Source organism: Lissotriton vulgaris, chromosome 7 (assembly GCF_964263255.1).
Source record: "Lissotriton vulgaris chromosome 7, aLisVul1.2, whole genome shotgun sequence".
Classification (NCBI taxonomy): domain Eukaryota; kingdom Metazoa; phylum Chordata; class Amphibia; order Caudata; family Salamandridae; genus Lissotriton; species Lissotriton vulgaris.
The window spans coordinates 1,102,166,120-1,102,188,257 of NC_141695.1; positions in this window are offsets into that span (position 1 = coordinate 1,102,166,120).

Here is a 22,138-nt window from a genome sequence, read left to right on the forward strand (position 1 = left end):
GTCGTTGCGGACACCTTTCCTTTACCCAACATTACGGAGATGGTTTCCACTCTTCAGGGGGCGAGATATTTCTCAAAACTCGACCTGAAGAGCGCCTACCATCAGGTTAAGCTACATGAGTCCTTGAAGCATCTTACCGCCTTCATCACTCCAGAGGGGATCTTTCAATTTACTCGTCTTCCCTTTGGGTTGATTTCGGCGGCGAGCGTCTTCCAAAGGTTGGTCAGCGAAATCTTTAAGGGACTCAAAAATGTGGTATTCTTTCAAGATGACATCTTGGTCTTTGGAGAGTCTGTGGCTGATCACAACCTTGTTCTCAGGAACGTTCTACACAGAATCTGGGACACTGGCCTTACATTACGTAGGGAGAAGTGTTCTTTTCTTGTGGAGAACATTGAGTACTTGGGACATGAAATTTCAGTCAATGGCGTCAGACCCAAGAAGAATCTTCTTGATGCAATACGCTTAGCCCCTTGCCCGTCTGACAAGGACCAGTTGCGGTCATTCATGGGCTTGATCGAATACTACTCCAAATTTGTGGAGAAATTCTCAGAGAAGACCTTGCCTCTGAGAACCTTGCTGAAGAAGGGTTGCAGGTTCTCATGGGGTCCTGAAATGGAAGCTTGCTTCAATGAGATTAAGGAGGCTATCTGCAATGCTAAGGTTCTGGCACCCTTTGATACTGCCAAGTCCTCCACTTTGTTGGTGGATGCCAGTGCCTGTGGCCTCGGTGCAGTTTTGCTTCAGTCCCACAAGGATGGCGACAGGCCGGTTGCCTTTGCCTCACGTACCCTTTCAAAATGTGAACAGAACTATTCTGTTATCGAGAAAGAGGCTTTGGCTGCTGCGTGGGGTGCTCATCACTTTCGACCATACCTATGGGGCACCCGCTTCAACCTTAAGACTGACCATAAACCCCTCATCCGTATTCTTTCTCCCGGGGGAGGAGCATTTGGTTCTCCAAGGTTGGCAAGGTTGGCCTCTAAACTCCAGGAATACCACTTTGACATTTCTCACATCTCTGGGTGGAGGAACTTCCAGGCCGACTGTCTGTCTAGGTTGGCTGTTCCGTCTGGTTCTGATGTTGGTTTCAGTCTGGAGGGTTATGACGAGAATGTTGCCTGGATCGACGATGTTCTTCTACTTTCTGAGAGCTCCTTTTCTCGTTCTGAGTGGGTTGATGCCATGTCTAGGGATAGTGTGTTACAGGAAGTTATCCAGCTTATCAAGTTGGGTTCCCGCAGGGAGAGCTGTCTCCATGTCTCTGTCCGTCCTTTTCTTAAAGTCATTGATGATTTGTCTGTTTGCAATGACAACGTCATAATGCGTGGTGACAAATTTGTGCCTCCTGCTGACTTGAGACCAAAGCTCATCTCCTTAGCACATGAGGGTCACCTTGGCCAAACCCTGACGCAACAGCGTCTCAAGCTGAACTTCTGGTGGCCCGGTATGGACTCCATGGTCTCCTCATGGGTTGAGGACTGTTCTACCTGCAAGGTGGGTGAGAAGAGACTTAAGGTTTCTGTGGGGTCTAAGATGGGTGCGTTGCAGTTCCCCGAAATTCCGTGGCACACCATCTGCTTAGATTTTATAGGTCCAATTGCCGAACTACCTCTTTCTCAGAGATTTGCTGTTGTCATTGTCGACTGCCATTCTAAGTGGTTGTCTGTGGAGTTTCTCAAGGACATTACTACGGCTACTACCATTAATCATCTTAAGTCTCTGTTTTTTAGAGAAGGTTTCCCTAGTGTTCTTATAACTGACAATGGCACACAGTTGGTTTCGCATGAGATGCAAGCCTTTTTGTCTGATTGCGGTATTTCCCACCATAGGACCTCCCTCTACAACCCTCAGGGGAATGGCCTCTGTGAACGCCTTAATAGGTTGGTGAAAGGCACCGTTCAAATGGCCCTCTCCAGTGGTTCTTCTGTCTCTTCCCTTGTTAGTGAAATGGTTTATGCGTACTGTACCACCCTTCATGGTTCCCACTCCAGATCCCCTTTTGAGATGATGAGGGGTAGAGTTCCCAGCACCAAACTCATTCCCTCTTGGCTCAAGGACTTGGTCTGTCAGTCCCTTTTAGGTGATGTCTCTAGAGTGGCCCCCAAGCTTTCTCGTAAGGGCCCTGTGGGTTCGCCTGGTAAGTGTGCTTCTAGTAGTAGTTCTGTAGGTCTGCCTTCTAAAGTTCCCTCTGGCAAACCTCTTGTAGGTGGTGGGTCCTCTGCTAAAGTTGTTGCTGGTAAAATTGCGAAAGGTGACTTTGTCAAGGTAAAGTCTGGTCGTGTTTCTGGCGGCTTGTCCAAGTTCCGTGGTCCATTTCTTGTTAAGATGGTCTATCCTCACTATGTTGTCCTCTCCAATGGGGAAAAATGGAACTTAAGGAGGGTTGCTCTCTATCAGAAAGCTAATGTTTCTCCCGTTGTTGGTCCTGGTCCTGCTCCCCTTCCTGCTCCTGTCCAAGATCTTCCCTCCTCAGGGTTCATGTTTGTTCCTTCTCAGGATCCGGGTCTTGTGGTTCCTGCTCCTGTTAATGTCTTGGCTAGGGGTGATGGTGGAGGGGATGCTCCTGATCCCGTTGCGTCTGTTCCCAATTCCATTGCTGATCCTGTTCTCAATTCCTTTGCTGATCCTAATTCCAACTCCATTGCTACTTCAAGTTCTTCTTTGCCTGCCACCAGACCTCAAAGGTGCCACAGACCTCCTGCTTATTTGAATGATTTCTGTTGCGATTAGTCCTCTTAGAGGGGTGACGTGTGTCCCTTTCAATGCTTATTAATTATATGATGTTTTTCAATGCTCATTATTCTATGATGTTTTCCATTTTGTCTTTACCTCAGAAATTCTTCTTTAGTCTTGTGTTAAGTTTCCTTTCCATGACATGCTTGCCTTTTCGTGTTAAGTTTTCTTTCACTTCTTTGTTTTATGCTACGAGAGGAGATGTGTTGTATATTTATCTTTCTTCTATTTCCTTTACTCCACCATAGTTCTTACCTGTGTCACCCATTCCAGAATGTACATGGCTCTGTCTCCTTCTAGTGTTCTAGCTGGTGACAGTTTGTACCTGGCCAGCTTGTGTTGAGGTTGCTTCACTCTGTTTTCCTGCAATAAACCTCTATTGCTGCACCTGTGGTCTCCAGCCATTTACTACATAATGCTTGTGCAACATCGCTTACCCTTGATCAATTCAACTGTGCCTGATGGTTTTGTGCACTCACAAAAGGCGCCTAGAAGTGTATTTGTGGGTTTTTCAAGGGGCGTGTCCGATGATGGTCCAGAAATGAAGTGGCCTGAAGTGTTTCACCATATTTGCAAAGCCTTTCCCAAGCTTATCTGTACTTCTAAATTTACACCTGAATCATCCAGGTGTCTGGTTCGGAGAAATTGCCGGCAAGTCCAGAGAAATTGCCGGAAAGTGTATAGAAATCCCCCATGTTCACAAAATATATGGGGCAAAGGTAAGACTTTTGATGGGATGGTATTGAAATATAAAGTTTTTTTTTAAATTCCTATAATCCTATAATTTGTTGCCCTTACCAAGTGCGTGCTCTTCACTATGGAGAGCCCGCCTCTGCATGGATAGGGAAAGCAGGCATGGCAGGAAAAGCATGCAACAGCACACACTTGTTATTGTCCTTGTAAGGAGCTTAAATTTATGTGAGGGAGTCGTATAAAGTGTGTGTACAGCCAAATGTCTTTGCAATGCATAAGCGTGTGCCTGCATATCCAGAGATTTAGGACTTCTTTGTGAATCAGATGCCTTCTTCCATACTTGCATTAAATCAAGATAATATTTGATTAAAAAATGAGTTGCAATGAAACAAAATCATAATCTTAAGTGTTGGCCCAACCTTTGCGGTTTTAAAAAAACGCTGCGTGAAAGTAAGGCTTCCTATGAAGTGTTTGTGTTATCAGCGGCATAACAAAACTGGAGTGGGCCCACTGCAAAGTACACAGAGGGGTCCCTCTAGGGCCTCACTCGAAGCTCTCAGGTGAATGTACTGTTCTGAGGGGGACCCATTGATCTTAGGGCCCCTCACTGCTGGGGCCTTTGATAGGCCACTGTGCATTATCCCAAGCCGACCGAGACACATAGGGTAGGGGCCTATTCACAAAACATTTTGTGCATTTGTGTTTGACTTTAAAACACACCAATTCCATCTATAGAGGAACTGCGCCTAATTACATGTGAGGATGTAACTTCCGAATATGGATAATCTGCAAACAGGGTGGATTTCCTTGCTGACATATGTTTACGGATAGGAGCTGGAATGTGCTCTTCCCAGCTGTGGTCCAGAGGAGTTGCCACTTAGAATGTAGTGAATATTCACAAAGTTGTAATTTTGTGTCTATTTACAAACAGTTTGTGGTGGCGTGAGAAGTGGAGAGATTTAAGAAACGTAGGCCTAGATTTACTAGGATAGCTGGGGCACCCGCGCATCACTGCAGGTTTGTGCTGCACCTACAGCCTGTTTTAATCAGAAGTAAATACACACAAATCTTGATGTCTCTTTGCACCACTTTGCTCTGCACAACCATCCACGTAAAACAGCAGGAAATCACCCCCTAAGTCTTATCACAGTGCATTTATACAGGAGGTTGGTGTTGACTTATTCATTCTGTGGTCGTGGGTCACCCTTCAGATTCGGGCTTCAGGTTCTTCACTCGTTTGAAAAGAAGTGGGAGTGTATCAGGCCAAACAGCCAATGGAGGAGTCTCACATTACCCCTGCAACTTGACTTTGTACTTAAGGTGTACTCTCTTTTTATTTCTTGTGGCTTGATTTGTCCATATTCCTGTTGGCTTTCACCTGAGTCATTCACCCTTTGTTGCAGTCTGATAGCACAAGGAAGGATTACCTATCCAGACTGAAAATAAATACAGCTTCTTATAAGAAAGACATGTTGGTTCGACAGACCCTTTGGCACATCACAAAGAACAAACAACAGCATTAAATATTAAATGCATAAATACAAAAATATGGAGTCATTCGAGTCGACCTGTCAACATATATGGCCATTTTATCACAATCATTTCATGGTAAAATAATAAGAATAACTTTTAATCAAAAAATGATTGTAAATTCGATTATGGAAAACTTTTCTTTCTTTTTGAGTAGAGGCATAGATGTCATACCCTTTTTCCTGTTTGGGAAAAGATAATGTTGCATTACCAAACTCGCAATGATGATAAATTCAACAGTCAGAGTTGCAAAATTAATCAATAAGATCTGATATAAAAAAGGGAAAACAACTGTGATGCCACTAGGTGCTGGGGGGAGGTCAGTTCCCATTTAGGAAATTTGCAATTCCTTTAGTGATTCCTGAAATGAAAATGGTCTTTCACAATGCAACTGGGTAGCTGTCACACTCTTTTGCACATACATTCCCGACTATCAGCGAGCTACACAACGGATGGAGGGCCCTCTCCTGGAATATGGCAGGTTTTTTTTAATAATAAAAAAAATGGATGCATTAAATAGCTTAAACACAAATATTGCCTGTATACAAGAAACATGCTGTAGAGGAGTTCTAGAATGTGATAAGTAATTTGTGCTTAACTGACGCGTAAAAAATCAATGACAGGTCATGCGAGAGGAGAAATAGCGACTTGAATAAATATGAAATATACTTAGTTATATCAGACCGCCTTCCATTATACAAGCCTAGATCAATATACCAAAACATTAAAAATACCGGTTATAAACCAGAAATTAGTTCTTTTCTTTCGGTAAATATACATAAATTCCACCAGGATCCAGGAGTAATGTTTTGCCCAAATCTATGTTATTGTTTTTATATCTCAGAGAGCCTAGTCAGAGTAAAGTAATTTTTTTATATTGCATGTGATTTCAATGCTAACGTTTCGAATCATTTCATAAGATTATTCACAAACACAGTGAGAGAGGAAACAATGACTGGAGACCTTAGACTTCTTTAGAGAACATGACTGCATTATTGCTAAAGGAAGTGTGGATAATGATGACCCAGCAAATTATACTTGCAGATGTAATAAGGGTTGATCAATAATTAACTAAGTTATAATATCTTGTTCTACATTGGGACTGTTATCCAATATGAATATTGTTACTAACTCTTTGAGCGACCATAAAATGCTATCTTTTAAAGTTATTTATCCTTTAGAAAGAACTTTACCCTGGACCTTAACGGAAGAAATGGCAAAGTCCCCAGGAATACAAATAGGATAGTCAACTTAAAAGAAATTTGAAAAACGCTATTAAAGACACTCTTGAGTCTGAGGAACGTCGACCCAAAAAGTTTAATTTCGTACGAAGAATTTCTTGGGGAAAGGTTTGCTTTAGAAAATTCCTCTAAGAAAAAATTAAACAAGAGAAATTTCCTTAAAACTGTAATCTGACCATGATCATTAACAGATTAATAAAACAACCATTCTTGTATTATTCCGAGTGAAAATAATCAATCTTTACAAAAAAAAACTAGATGAAAAATTCTACAGACCAAGGGGCATATTACCAACAAAGTGGCGAAGAGAGGTGTTAGCCGCCTTGGCTTAACTCCTCTCTTCGACACTTCGGAATCACTAGGCTGCACCATATTATCGCCTCTCTTGATAATAGGTGGCAGGGTCGAAGTGAATGGGTGTTGCGGTGGAACGCCCACCGCAACACCCACTGCACGCCCCCTTTCACGATTAGTTTATTGTGAAAGGGGCCCTATTACCAAGGCGGCGTTAAGTCAATCAATGTGGCTTTAAGCCACGTTAATTGACTTAACTCTGCCTTGATAATAGGGCGATGCAAATATCGCTGCGTTATCGGCAGAAAAGTGCCGATGACGCGGCGATAAGGGGCTTGATAATAATATGCCCCCAAGTTTATATTTAATGCTGAGAAGCAGTATTCAAAAAACTCTTAGAAGCTACTGGAAGATAATAGCATAGCCTAGTGCTTGTAGAGTTTCCCCTAAAATACATGTAATTACAAATGAAGAGTGGACGAAATATCAGAATCATAAGCCCCCAAAAACGTATTCTGCTCCTCATCAGTCAAACAGACTTAAAAGTTTTATAAATCGCCCAAGATTAACAGGTGCTAGAGGCCCTGGTGAAATTCCCATTACAGTAATAACATCTGAGCATAGTCTCTGGTCTACCTTCCTGTCACCTGTATTAAAATATTGTTATGTGCATGGTGAAATACCAAAATCTTGCATAACATTTTTTACTCTGTCTACCAAATAATTACAGGCACATTACTCTAATTGATTCAGTTAGAAAAGTTTTTGCAAATAGTGTTTTAGAACATCTACATAACTGGACACCTGATAACACGACAATTCCAATTGAACAGGTAGGCTTTAAGGCTACAGCTTGACCCTTGACAATTTCGCCATATTCAAAGCGATCACCGAGAAGTATGTTTCCAAACAAGGTATGCTTGTCTATGCGGCTTTCATAGATTTATCTACAGCTTTTACCAAGTAGAAAGGTGTACACTGTGGAATAATTTGAAAAGTTTGGGAATGCTCATAATTTAATTCAGATTATTTTTGGACTGCACTCGCCAACTTGGTGCCACATCCTACTGGGAGGGTACCAAGGTCTTTCTTTCAGAATTACAACCACAAATCGATTGAAGCTGGGATGCCTCTAGGTACCTTTATTGTTTTATCTCTAAATTCATGATCTGCTTTCATTTTTGGTTGTTCCCAAAGGGGATGCCTCAAGGATTGCGGGGGGACGACAACAACATGTTACATGTGTATTAATCACAGATGACATTGCAATTCTGGACCTCACTCCTAAGGGCCTTCAGATATGTTTGAATTGTCTTCAATGTTATGCTGAAGAGCATTACTTAAAGATAAACATCATGCAAAGTAGAATACTTAATATTGAGGGCACAAGATTCCTGAAGCACAGAAAACGTTAATGGTGCCTAGGCAAGGAAGGGGAATATTCTCAAGGAGCTATCGCCAAGTTAATGGCACCTTATCTCAGCCAAAGTCGCAATAAATGTATCACCCCATTCACGATCTGGTGCTAACAGCCCGTAGCACCAGTTTACCTGCGATAGCAGCCGCAAAAAACATCGCCACAGATGACCCCTGCAACTATCGCTAATGAGATACAGAGTAGGCGTTCTCAAGCAAAAATCAGCGACAACATCACTCCGCAACAGTTTCAACGACCAGCCAGATCGGCGATAAGATCACAAAACATGCAATAAGGCGCGTTAGCAGCGGGAAACTAACACCTGCTCTGACCTGGTGTAAAGTCAGACCACAGCTTGCACCAGAAAAGGGAGCCCAGCCCAGAGCCACACCTGAAGAACAACAGATGCCTTGGAGCCACTGATCATGCAGCCCGGACACCCAAGAGGGCCACAACACCCACTGCCACCACCCCAGGACCCCCCTCCCCAGGCTCCCCCCTGGACAAAGACATGCCACACCAACTACACGGAGTCAGGTACCCAATAATTCGCCTGATGTCGCAGAATCACATCTGGTTACATGCATGTGCTGACATAAAAATGAGCATCACACATTCACCTTCGAAGCAACAAACGAAAATGTATTAAAACAAACACAGAACATAAATTAAGACATATGGCGGCACCCCTCAGGACGATCCGTAGGTCACAGCCTGCAGGACAAAAATCATGATTAGAAGGTGTGTCCTGCGCACATCAAGGGACAGAGAAAGAGTGAAGGAGAGAGAGAGAAAGAGAGCGAGAGAGAGATAGACTGACAGAGAGGGGGAGAGAGATAGATGGACAGAGAGGGGAAGAGAGAGATAGACGAACAGAGTGGGGGAGAGAGAGATAGACAGACAGAGAGGGGGAGAGAGATAGACTGACAGAGGGGGGAAAGAGAGAGACGTACAGAGAGGGGAAGAGAGAGATAGACGAACAGAGTGGGGGAGAGAGAGATAGAGGGACAGAGAGGGGGCGAGAGAGATTGAGAAAAGAAGAGAGGGACAGGGAGAGAGAGGGCCGACACTGCGCACCTGCTGCCACCGGTGTGTCTCCAACCACGTGCCGGTATGTAGTGCAGTTCACCAGGTCCCACATCTGAAACAGACCCGTCATCCGAAACAGAGTCCAGAGACATGAATGGCAAAGTACATACAATTGCACACAACATCATTGCCTGTCCAGCCCTGTGCACCCAGGCACCTGCACCCAAGCCCCTCCCTCCCCTCAGCGGTGCATGTCCACCCTTCCGCACCCATTCAGCTGCACCTCAGCCCCTCCCACCCCACAGCAGTGCCTGCCTGCCCCTGCACACCCAGGCAGCTGCACTCCAGCCCCTCCCGCCGCCCAGCGGTGCATGCCCACCCCTGCGCACCCAGGCAGCTCCACCCCAGCCTCTCCCACCACCCAGCGGTGCATACCCACCCCTGTGTACCCAGGCAGCTGCACCCCAGCATGCTCGCCCTTGCGCACCTAGGCCTCACTGCTCACCTTCCGCCACCAGTGTGTAGAAAAGAGGGCCAACCACATGCTGCTGCAAGCCACAAGCCCGGAGCCCGCGGACATGGCCCTCTCCACATCATGCAGCTCCACTCCGCAGGCCACCAGGTCTCACTTTTGATGCTGGGTCTTGATTTTGCCATGGCAGAGGACATACCAGTGCACAGAGCATCATCACAGGCTGGACACCCGCTCAGCCCTTGAAGTGCCACTAACTCTGTGAGCCGCGAGGCGACGCCGCATGTCAGAAGGCCTCTCCTGTCCGCTGGCTCAGGCCTACACTGCGGTCCAGCAGGGCACACTAAACCTGAGCAGTCCGGACTGCCGAGACGGGGCATAATCGCAGGCTGCACACCCGCTCAGCACTTACGGTGCCCCTACCTAGGTGCACCAAAAGTCACCGTCCCAAGGCGGTGTGCCTTTGCCAGCCGCAGTGTATCCGGTGCCACCAAGTCTGTGCCCCGCTAGTCATGGACCCTCTATGATTGGATATCGTGCTGCGGATGCCATCATGTCGCCTCCGGGCCTGCGGAATGTGATGTCGCAGGCCCCTAGGCCCCCATGCCTACATGCACACCACACGGATACACCCAAAGAAAGGTTGGAAATGGCGTCGTGCACCTGTGCCGGGCCCATTTTATTGGCAGGGTCACATGTGCTGTGACGCGTGTGCTGGTTGGCTGTGGTATGGGTGTAAACCAACTATGAGGGAGTGGCTGAGGCATGCTGACAACTAGACCTGTGAGGAGCAGGTCACTACAGGGAATTCCTGGTACAGGTAGCATTGTCGTCCCCCCTAAGCGTAAGCGTAGTGGGCTGGCCTGGTATATGCCAGTCCAGTGTAAGGGTTTGAACAGTGACCCCGGGGTTCTGGGATTGTTCTGTATGAAGCTCGACAAGGAAGTAACAAATGCATGTGTCACTGTTGTTGCGTCGGCGCAACCTGGACAACATTTGGTAATGTGTCATTCTGTGACCCAAATCCAACGACATGAGCCACATAGGAGGAATTCACTGACCCTACATACATCAATACTACCACACATGAAAGACCATACATACGACACATCTGTGTGATTCAGAATGTTTAATGCACATTCAGTGGAGTGTTGCATCTGGAGCAGTATAGGGCCATGCAAACCCCACTTTACAATGTTGGCCTGTGGAGGGCCAGCCAGAGTCATTCAATGATTGACAAATCCAAAGGAAGAGGAAGATTTCAGTCCGCAGTCTGTTTGCTATGTCTTTGGTGATCAAACCGAATATGGCAGTCCATTGCGAGGTCCAAGGTGACTGTCGCAGAGTGTATCGGGGACAGTGGAAGGTGATGATGCAGAGGGCAGAACCAAGCTGAAACCGGCCAGGTGGCAGAGATAAATGCTACTGCGTCCTTCTTACCACGATGGCACTTTCATCCGCCTCTTCGTCCTCTGCTGTTCCACGTGCCTCACTTGTGGGTAGTGCTGGGGTTTCTCCAGCACTGTGTGGTAGTGACACCTCAGGGGCCGGAGGTGGAATGTCTGACACTCTGTGTGGCACTGACACTCAAGGGGCGGAGATGTGGATGTAGTGATAGCAGCAGCATGCATCAGCCCCTGGCCTTGTGGCAGAAATGCCTTGAGGATGGTTTTGTGGTGATTGAGGAACTCAACTACCACGCGCTGGTGTGCAGTCGTGGCAGCCGCTCTTTCCGCATTGGCATGCTTCATGGTCTCCATGAGCCTCTGCATGTTTCCCACCTCCTGGGCGAGCTCGCTGGAGCTACTCTGACTAATCAGGCGTTCTTGTCTCTGAGTCAGGACTCTGGCAATGACAGCCATGGTTCGTTGGAGAGCATGGAGCGGACTGTGGGTGTCCTTTAGGGACTGTGAGTGGTCCCTGATGGGACTTAGACACCCAAGTTTGGCATCTAGTTTGTCTGCCATGTGGTCGAAGCCCACCCGCACCTGCTCAGCCAGCTGCTCCTGGCATCCCAACACAATCCCAACACACGGCGTTGGAAGGCCATGTGTTCTTCGTGGGGGTCCTGGGAGGCAGCCGTGGTGGTGGTTGCTGCCTGCTGTGTTGTCTATTCAGGGGTGGGGTATCCTCATTGCAGCTGGGCTGCCGTGCTCCTGGAGGTGGGCTGCAGAGGCTGTCAATGAACTCTTGGAGGGCATCAGAGTCAAAGCTGAGGTGGTCATCTTCGTCATCAGAGAAGAGAGGTGTGGGCTGCTCTGCAGGAGGTGTTGATTGCCCCTCTGCAATGTGAAGGGGAGATGCAGTTTAACAATGTGTTCACATGTGTGTTGTCACATTGTACATGTTTACATACAGACTGCATGACTATGTACATTGTGGCTGTTTGGGAGGGGCTGCCTATTTGATGGACACAGTGGACATTTCAACAACAGACGTGTGGGTGTTTGTACTTGTACATTGTCATCTCACATTTCCCTACAATGCAATTTTTGAATGGCCAGTGTCTACACCCAGTCGCTACCAGTTGTGTCCTGTGTTCTGTTGTGGACGTGTTGCAGTTTGTGCCACACTGTAGTCAGTGTTGATGTGCTCTGCATGTTATGTGTGTGTGCTGCAATTTGGGGGTGTGGTCCCTGCTGCTCTGTTTTGCTGCCCCTTATCCCTTTTCTGCAATGTGCCTTCGCCTTCTGTGCATATACAGTGCTGAGATGTTGCATGCTTGGGTACATTCGTCTCTTGGTGGGAGTTTGGGTCTGGCTAAAGGAGTACCTTTGTTCAGACCTATATTGCTTTTTCAATGAAATTCTTCACAATAAATTTGAGAGAGGATGCTATATGCAAAAACAAGACGTGATTTATTCAAACATTATTTTTATTATTTTTCATTGTACCTTACGGTTTATATATTTTTAGACATAAATACAAAATGATTTGTTTGCTTACAAAAAAAATATTTTTAAGTGACACATTTTATAAATACAGCTATGCAAAACATGATTCAATTTGAGCAAAAGAACCCCAAGCACACCACCTTGTCCTATTTTCATTCATTCCATCATGCATACATCTACATTCACTACCCAAATCTAAAAGAACAAATTAGACACAATACACAGAAAATACACTGAACTGACAAAAGTTGTTTTAAGAAGACCCCTATGAGTTATTGTGGGAGAGACATCCTAAAAGTTAATCACATTTTAGTCTGAACATTATTTACAAAAGGTTGCTTATATCTCTGTACCTATGCCAAATTAATTGTACATAGGAGGGTCTTCGATGCGTACGGCCTACGTACGTTTCGGTGATTGCTGATATTTAGATCACCTTCTTCAGGGCCAAAAACCAACTAAACAAAAAACAACTACACACACCAATGACTAAAATCAGGGGGTTCTTGGATTTCTGAAAGTGAAAAACATTTCATAATACAAATCAATAACATTTCTTTTACTGCATCCTCATGTTAAATCATCCTATCGGATCATATTGATTGCAAGTTGCTTGGCATGCTAAAGTATAGAAACACAGTAAAATCCTGTTCCTAAGAAATTTTCTACAACTAGGCCCACCAAGAGAAGCAGGGAACACCCAGTGATATCTAGTGCGCAAATGAAATTTGATATACGTGCTAAGGAAAAGTTTGGTAGTATTACCAGGAAAAAGGTTAAGGAGAGTTTAAAAACAGTTTGATTATAGACACATCATTATGAGAAAGATATCCTAACTGTTGTCTAAGGTCTAAACATGGAGCATTACCTAAGTTTGATAGTAGCGGTGGAGAAACTCCCTTATTGTTTGAAAATGGAGAAGGACTCAGTTTATCCGTAAAATTTCTGCATCTAAAGGGGACATAGACAAATGTGAGACTATGTTTTGGCCAACATGTATCTATGTAGGTAGTCAGAATTTCCTAAGGAGATACCTGTTTGGGGAAAAGATCCTATCTTTGTCTGGATTGTCGAAAGCTGTTCGTGAACCAGCTCTTCACAAGATTTCCAAAGTAATATGATATTTCAAGTAGTTCAACCTAGGGATGTATAGAGTGTATTAATAAATGTATATATTTTTGTTTTTATTTAGCTGAACAACACTTAGGTTACTGTGTTTACCTGATATTCGTTTCTTAGTGGAGCAGAAAAATGAAAGCAGGATCAGACTCTCCTTCCTGTCCTTATTTTGAGGGTGATTCAGAAAAGGGGGTGGTGATGAACAGAGTGTCTGAATTAAGCAGACCACTCTTACCCAGTCCAAAGATCAGGGCTTGATCCATCACCGTTATTTATCTCACTGCCCCATCCCAGCTCAGAACCTGGCTATATGCAAATCAGTCTGTCCCTGGCCCAGTGCATCATGGGAACAGGGCAGACTAACCTACCAAGCCAATTCTTCACCAGAAAGGAGACAAGCTACCGGGGACCGGTTTCTGGCATTTCAGCCGTCTTCGGCCCGGCTTGCTTGAATCCTGATGGAGCAGTGAGAAAGGGACTCATGTCTGAGTATACCCTGCCACACCTATAGTGGCCAAAAACGATTCAGAAAAGGGGGTGGTGATGAACAGAGTGTCTGAATTAAGCAGACCACTCTTACCCAGTCCAAAGATCAGGGCTTGATCCATCACCGTTATTTATCTCACTGCCCCATCCCAGCTCAGAACCTGGCTATATGCAAATCAGTCTGTCCCTGGCCCAGTGCATCATGGGAACAGGGCAGACTAAACTACCAAGCCAATTCTTTACCAGAAAGGAGACAAGCTACCGGGGACCGGTTTCTGGCATTTCAGCCGTCTTCGGCCCGGCTTGCTTGAATCCTGATGGAGCAGTGAGCAAGGGACTCATGTCTGAGTATACCCTGCCACATGGGCGACTTGTGTCAGTTCAGTGTATTTTCTGTGTATTGTGTCTAATTTGTTCTTTTAGATTTGGGTAGTGAATGTAGTGGTGTGCATGATGGAATGAATGAAAATAGGACATGGTGGTGTGCTTGGGGTTCTTTTGCTCAAATTGAATCATGTTTTGCATAGCTGTATTTATAAAATGTGTCACTTAAAAATATTTTTTTGTAAGAAAACAAAGCATTTTGTATTTATGTCTAAAAATATATTAAACCGTAAGGTACAATGAAAAATAATAAAAATAATGTTTGAATAAATCACATGTCTTGTTTTTGCATATAGCATCCTCTCTCAAATTTATTGTGAAGAATTTAATTGAAAAAGCAATATAGGTCTGAACAGAGTTACTCCTTTAGCCTTGTTTTTCCTCCCTCCTCTGGGCCTAAAACTATACTGGGAGTTGGGGTCTGGGGCATGGTTTGTCCGCAGATGTGCTAAGCTCAATTGTGCATATGTGCCATTGTGGCCGTCTTCCCCGTCCCCCCAGTCCTTGGTCGGTACTCACCCTGGTGCTGTTATGTCCAGTCATGTTGATCAGTGTCCAGTCCCCCCACTCCAGTCACCGTCTCCCCACTGATGACTGTGGACACCATTTCCTTCTTGTTGTCCAGATCCTCCTGTGGCGCAGGACTCCCACCTCCAGTCTGCATTGCTACCTTCCGGTTGTTGGTGAGTTTCAGCTTGGTTTTGCACTTGACGTCTTTCCAGCACCTCTTGACCTCTTCCATTGTCCTCTTAAGCACTCGACTGCATTCACCTTGTCCACGATGGACTGCCAAAGTCCATTTTTTGTTGCCAATGACACAGTGGAGGTGACGAACAGTTGTTAAAGGTGTACGACCACCTCCATTATCAGGATCCTGTTTTCCTGGGGACTGAAGCGATTCTTCCTACTCTTCTTCTCCTTGGCCTTCCCTGACCCCAAGGTCCCAGACAGCTCTTCCGGGGGGCTTGTGGGGTTCTGGTTCTCCTCCGTACTTGCTCCGGTAACATCTATTGTGCTTCGCTGTTGTTCGGCATTTGTTTGTCAGTTTTTTTTCTACTTTTATGGTGATTTTCCCACCTGACACTTGTGAATTGCAGGCCTGTAGCTGGTTTTCGCTGATTTTAGTATCACAATTGGCCTCATTGCAGCTATTTTTGCGTTCGTGTCTTGCAATTTTGCTGCGTGGTGTTGATTTTAACGCTGTCAGTTGACGCGTTATCTGGGGAATATCTCATGGTGCCGCCATGTTGAGAATGCTTCGTTAACACAGCGTTTTTTTCCCGCGATAGACTGCGATGTTGAAAGTTGCGTTAAGTTACGTTTGCGATGGTTATCGCACGTTCTTGAGAATATGCCAGAAGTTTTTAAAATTCAAAAAAGTTATCTATAGCTAAAAAATTTCCCTCATCCTCTCTCTGTTTATCTGCTGAAAATACCTCCTAATCCTTTGCATGTAACCAACATTATTGATGTTGAGTTGGTCCTTTATGAATACAACTGAGGGTAAAATATTTCAAAAACTGTGTAACTTAAATACCTTTTGCTGCGATCCAGGCAATCTCATTGGAGCTAGGATTAATTTATGTGTTAGGTTTAGCGGCCTTCCTCCGCAGGCGATATTGCCTTCGCCACACTGAAGGAAATTCACAATATAGATTATTGTGTTTAGAAATATTTTCACAAAAAAGGAAAGCTCATATTTTTCTCCTGAACTTTAACCATGCACGAGAGCACTTTAAAATTCAGTAAGTAGAACTGGCAGAGGTATCCCAGCCACAGCTGAAAATCCATCTAAAACAGCATTCTCGAAGAATAAGTATGAATCAGGACATGTGCACTGTAACAATAAAAAAAATATAACTTTGTTGTTTCTTCCTGCATTGAGAAAAAAACTCAATATTATCTGTTTGGATGGAGTGCGCAGCTTCTTTTTTACTGTACATTTGGAATATTCTGCCCTTAAAGAACGTATTAGGCGCCTGGCAAAATCTGAATGCACAAGACCGATTATGTGATTTCTGCCAGTGTTGTACAAGATCTTGGCCATGTGATTTTTGTGTGTCCAGTTTTGCAAAAAGTAAGTTGGGGCATATGTACAATAAAATGTTAGGCGCAAAGCTGCACCAAATGTGGCAGTGCCACAGTCTGACATTTCCAAAATGCAGGGATGCACTTTATTCACAATAATACAGTGCATCCCTGTGTTCTCCCTAGCGCAGGCGCTAAGATTAACTGCCTAGTACCAATGCAGGCCCCCTTGCAGAAAAGTGCAAGGATGCCTGCGTTGCAGGGAATGATTGTTTATGCGCAGGAATTTGTCCCTTCCTGCACATAAACAATCCATAATGGTGATTTGTTACTTTTATGTGTGCTGCAGAGTGCTGCACTCATAGAAAAAGCAAAAATGAGGAGAAATAAAAGTATTTCTCCCTGCTTCGCCATTCTAACGCCTGCTCTTGCATGGTGTTCGTTTGTGGCACTGCCTCAGATTGACACATCCTTGTAAATCTGGGGCAGCGTCAAAAAGCAATGGGTGCTGCAGTGGAACGCCCACAGCAACATCTATTGCACGGCCTTTTCACGCAGATATCTGCATGAAAGGGTACCATATATACAAAGCAGCGTTAATCCACAAAAAGTGGCTTAACACCACTTTGTAAATATGGAGAAGGGCATTGCGCCACCGGAAAGTCAGTAAAAGCAATTTTCCTTTTTTATATGCCCTGTTGTTTCATCCTGAGGCCTTTTTTTATAACATTGTGTATTCCTTCCACCAAAAAAGCTTAGCTCCTGCTACTCTTTCCTGTGTTTTAAAATGTTTCACTTTTTAAAGGCTTTTTATAATTATATTGAAAATATAATAATTTTTACATGTTGATCTCAGTGTAGATCCAAATCTTAAATAAAAATATTGCATAGTGCTAAATAAATACCAATACATACATACCAGATGAGCTCAGGCCATTAAGGACATTGTTTATATCCTGTTGCTAAAACACCAATGCATCTTGCAGGCCCTTTAATTATAAAGTATGTTTATTTGTTGGCAAAATAAAGACGATCACTAAGCTAGAAATGCTCTGGTTTACAAGCTAAGCACATACATACCATCGTAGTAAAAGTCTTTCTGAGTTTCTTTTCTTCATGGTAAGAGGACTGTGCAGACTCCCATGAACCAATTCCTGACAATTATTTTGTGTCTACAAATCTGGCAGTTAATTGCCTACAAAATGTATCTAGTTGAAGAATGGCTGATTACTATTTTTATATTCTACCGCTCACTCAGTTGAATACATTTTGACCAGTTTTAGAAGAAATGTACAGTATGAAATCAAGACATGTGTGGGTTCTTTTTATATTGTAAACTCTGTCCGGGCCACTGAAGTCTGAACACATATTTTATGTACATTGTGTTGAGGTAATAGAAATTTTCAGGTAGCTAATGTGTCCCCCACTCGCACCCTATCCATGCACCCATGTTCCTTGTATGTCGTGTAACTTCTGTCCCGTACATGCTAGAAAGACGCATATACATTTGCGTCCATCCTTAACATGTCAGCTATCCAGTCCTGCAAGAAAATCCCGTTAATTAGGCTTCTAGGCCTATGGTGCCAACGTCTTTACATGGTGCACTTCTGAAACTCGCACACGTTTTTCTCCATGTTTCCTGGCCCAGTCGAGCTAGGCCCTTAAACGAGGCCCCGAGTCTCATCTCTCTTGTCTCCGAAAGCTGTATGCATCCCTGACCCCTGCCTTACTTCCTGCCAGCGAAGCGGTGCCCGGCTCGGCCTGGCCTGCCTGCCAAAATCATATTTTACCTACAGTTATCTGCTCAGCCTCCTCGAAAACACATTCCAGTCTAGTGAAATAGGTAAACATATTCCCGGCTGCAGAGCAAAGGGCCCTGCCTTCCTGTCCTCCTTGCAAGTAAATTACTGCTCCCGTTACCATGGTAGGCCCATGGCCCCCGCACTGTACATGAAGATTCATATGCACGCACTAGCATTCAGTAATGAACGGCCTTTGCACTAGAGACCTTTTACTTTAGACACTATATCCTCCAAACATGAGATACCAGATATGTTATAGGTACAGGTTGCCCTGACATTCCAGACACCAGTCTCCTCCACTAGTGCTAAAGTCAAAGCTCCCAGTTCTCCCCAGTTCCACTTCATGCTCGGTTGCGCGCGCATTCAGGTCATAGGTTTCTGCTGATCCTGCAACTTTCTCTATGCATCCACCCACATGTGACGTTTCTTGTGACGTTTCTCTGACATGTCCAGTGCACGCCCATGTGTACGCCTTTTTACACGCCTCCTGTTACGCACATGTGTTCTTATCTCTTTCTTTTCCCCTGTTACGCCTACTGTATTGGTTTCAATTGTACCATTTTACTATATATAATGTGTAATGCTAACAAAACGTTGAATGTCCCTTCCTGAACCTTAGTGGTGATGGAACATGATATCCAATCCTCGAGGATTTTCCATTAAAGCCCGTATGACTCCGATCCTACGGACTCCGCCTCTCATTTGAATGAGCTGTCTTTTATTAATAATTATATGGAAAAATGATACGGTAAAATTAATTTACCACATAATTTGGCGCCCGAACAGGAACCCCCCCTTCCCCACTCGCCGGCGATGTTACGCAGGCTTTGACCCCTTCTACAGCCGCGACGGAAACCGTGCACGTTTGCGGGTTTTCCTGCTATCTTCCCTCGGGCCCACGGGGGAGACGGAGACTGCAGTCCGGCGTCCAGACGAGGCGGTGAGGAATGCGGAGGATCCCGACCAGAGCCCTAGTCGAGAGAGCAAGGTCCGAGGTATCCGGAGGCCCACCTGTTCCGAAGCGCATGCGTGGTAGCGTGATGCGTAGCAGTCAGATGTCGTAGCAGTCCAGTCCAGTCCAGTTTCCGAGGCCTTCAGTTTCTTGCTTCCCGGTGAGTACCGTTGTTGGGAACGCATCTAGACGGGTTCATTAATTTGTGCCCGGTCAAGACAGGTCTGGGTACACAGACCTGGTCCAGACGTGTTCACTTAGGTGGATACGGTCCGACGTGTCTCTTTATGGGACCGGTATTGTCTGTACTGTTTTAGCAGTGCATCTAGTAATCCAGTATTCTAATCTCGAGATTTTCAGAATATGTCTTTTTCTGTGTACCAGGTAAATTCCGTCTGAATTGTTTCAATGTGTTTTAATGTAGTGGTGTGAATGATTGTTTGCTGTTTATTACTGTGTTTATTGTGTTCACGTCCGATTCATTCCAATCATGCCACTGTTCTCGAAATTACGTCAGATAGGAACTAGGAAAGGGATACTCGAAGAAGCAGTTCCCGTCCCTCCTAGGGACACTCCAGGATATTTTATGTACCACAAGCATGGCTTAGATGCCGTGCTGTATCTAGATTTATGGGTGGACTACACCAAAGACCTGGAAGAGAAGTATAGATGGCCTGTTTCAGGGACATGGGATGCTGAGTGCATCATGAGAGTAGAAGAAGCATTGTGGAAAAAGAAAGCCAGACAATCCCAGAAAGATGCCATAGAATTGTGGCGTAAAGAATCGCATAGAAGAACAGAAAAAGAAATAAGGAAAGCAGAGAGAAGTAGAGAAGAATCTGAAAAAGCCAGAGAAAAAGAGTTACTAGAAGAAGGAGAACAAGTCAGATTAGAACAATTAGACCGTCAAAGAAACGCACTGCTTACAGGCATGTATCCTGTTCTTGCCGAGGGCCTGCCCAGGGCGACCCCGGAAGTTGCCACCACCATTGGTTCCGACTAAACTCCGTCACAAACAGACCGCAGCAGACATTTTTCTTTCTTCCTATTTAGATGATGTAGCTCCAGCATACACTAATGTACCCGTACCACCTGTCAATAATGTACAGCAGCCTACTCAGCCGGTTCAGTTTGCTCATGACTCGTTACCCCCACCTGCTCAAGACTCGACTTCTGCATCCGTTGTCACTTCCCATCCTGTCACCACTGTCCCGGTCACAACTATTCCTGTCACTACTACTACTACTGCTGTTCTTCCTACTACTAGTCCTCACAATCCTTTTGCTGTGTCAACAACCCAGAGTCAGCCTACCTTACTTGCACCCACTTTTCAATTTATGACACCAACAGCAACGGCATAGTTAGTTGATAGTTACGCTTCCGCTTCAGGAGGCGCCGTAGGAGGTCAGCCTATCACCCCGCCTCAAGTAAAACGAATGACATACAGAGAAGCAGCAATACAATGCACACCGAAAGCTGCGACTTTCGCGAACCTTAGACAGTACATTACAGATTGCAGATATGACCCAGTACCTGGCAGCGAGGGAGACATGATGTTAATCTCGTTACGTTTGCGTCGCGTTGCAAATTATTTGATGCTATTACCAGAAATGACAAACCATCTAGACAATATATATCACTTTATTAGAACGGGGGAGAGACCAGAATGTATACGCGAGGCCATGGCACATCAGAAGGTTGAGACACAAAGTATGATCTTACGATTCCTGATTAATTGTTTGATAAGGGAACTAGATCGGCCAGGTGCTTTAAAAGAAGAGATGGATGCACTGATGAAATGGAGTAATAATATAGCAGATTGTAAACATGATAAACAAAATTGCATAGATGCCATGTATAGAAAGATCCGTAAAGAAATCGTAAAAATGCATGACAGAAAGAAGGCTGAAAGGGAAGCCGAGTCCGACAAGAATGAATCCTCAGAGGAGGAGAATTTAGATGATACAGTAGAAAATCAAGGCACAATAGGGTACGTAGGTAGAGTGAAGCTTCCTAAACAGTATTCTTTTGACAGACCTTTTGACAGACCCGTTCGTCTAGAAAACAAGAAACGTTTCCTTTCTCCCATACCCGAACAATGTTCTCTTGAACATGTATTCCAAGACACTGATAAAATACTGAAAGAAAGAATAGGTTACCATGAACTTAGTTTGATGCGTGATCAGGAACTAGCCCGGTCAGCAGACCAATGGGCTGGGAATGATAGTATATATAAAGATGATTCAGTAGCGCAAACGTTTTTGAGTCTTACCCCAGACGAACAGCGACTAGCTGGTATGTATATGATCCAACATCTCATTACACTATATGAAAGCCAGCATTCTGATCCAGGTCCACTATATAATATATTGGAAGAATTACTCCTAAAAAGATGGAGAGGCCTAGGTACCGATTTAATTAATATCATTCTAGAACAACGTCACAAATACAGAACTTTCCTGACTCCACATTTTGTTTCTATTCCACCCCCAGTAAGACAGCCATATCACCTAGACAGACAGAATCCCTTACGAGAAGTTCATCCCGTCCAGATTCCAGGGGGTGCGCTTCAACGCGTATTCGTATACACTCCTTTGACCAAAATGGAATTATTGGAAATGAAGAAAATAGTGCCTTGTCACGATAAAGATCCTGCAGGGTTCCACCGTGAATTAAAAGACATGTTACTCATGGGAGACTATACGTATCCCGACATCCTTAAAATGTTAAAAGTATTGTTGCCAGCAGGTATTTACGAAAAACTGAAAGAAAAGAATGGGAGGTGGGAGATAAAAAGATTATCTGGACTGAATTAGAAGACGAAGAAAAGACACGTATTCCAGGTACAGGTCTCGGGACCAAAACTAAAGCATTACCAGGATTACTAGTACAAGTGTTGCCTAGATTATTGACAGTTAAAAAGGAAGACTGGGATGCAATCTCAGCCTGCAAACAGAAACAAGATGAAGACACTAGTGATTTTTATTCCAGATTTGAGAAATGTTTCATAATTAATAGTGGCCTGAAAACAAGTAGCGAGTCATATCCACATCTTTTTGTG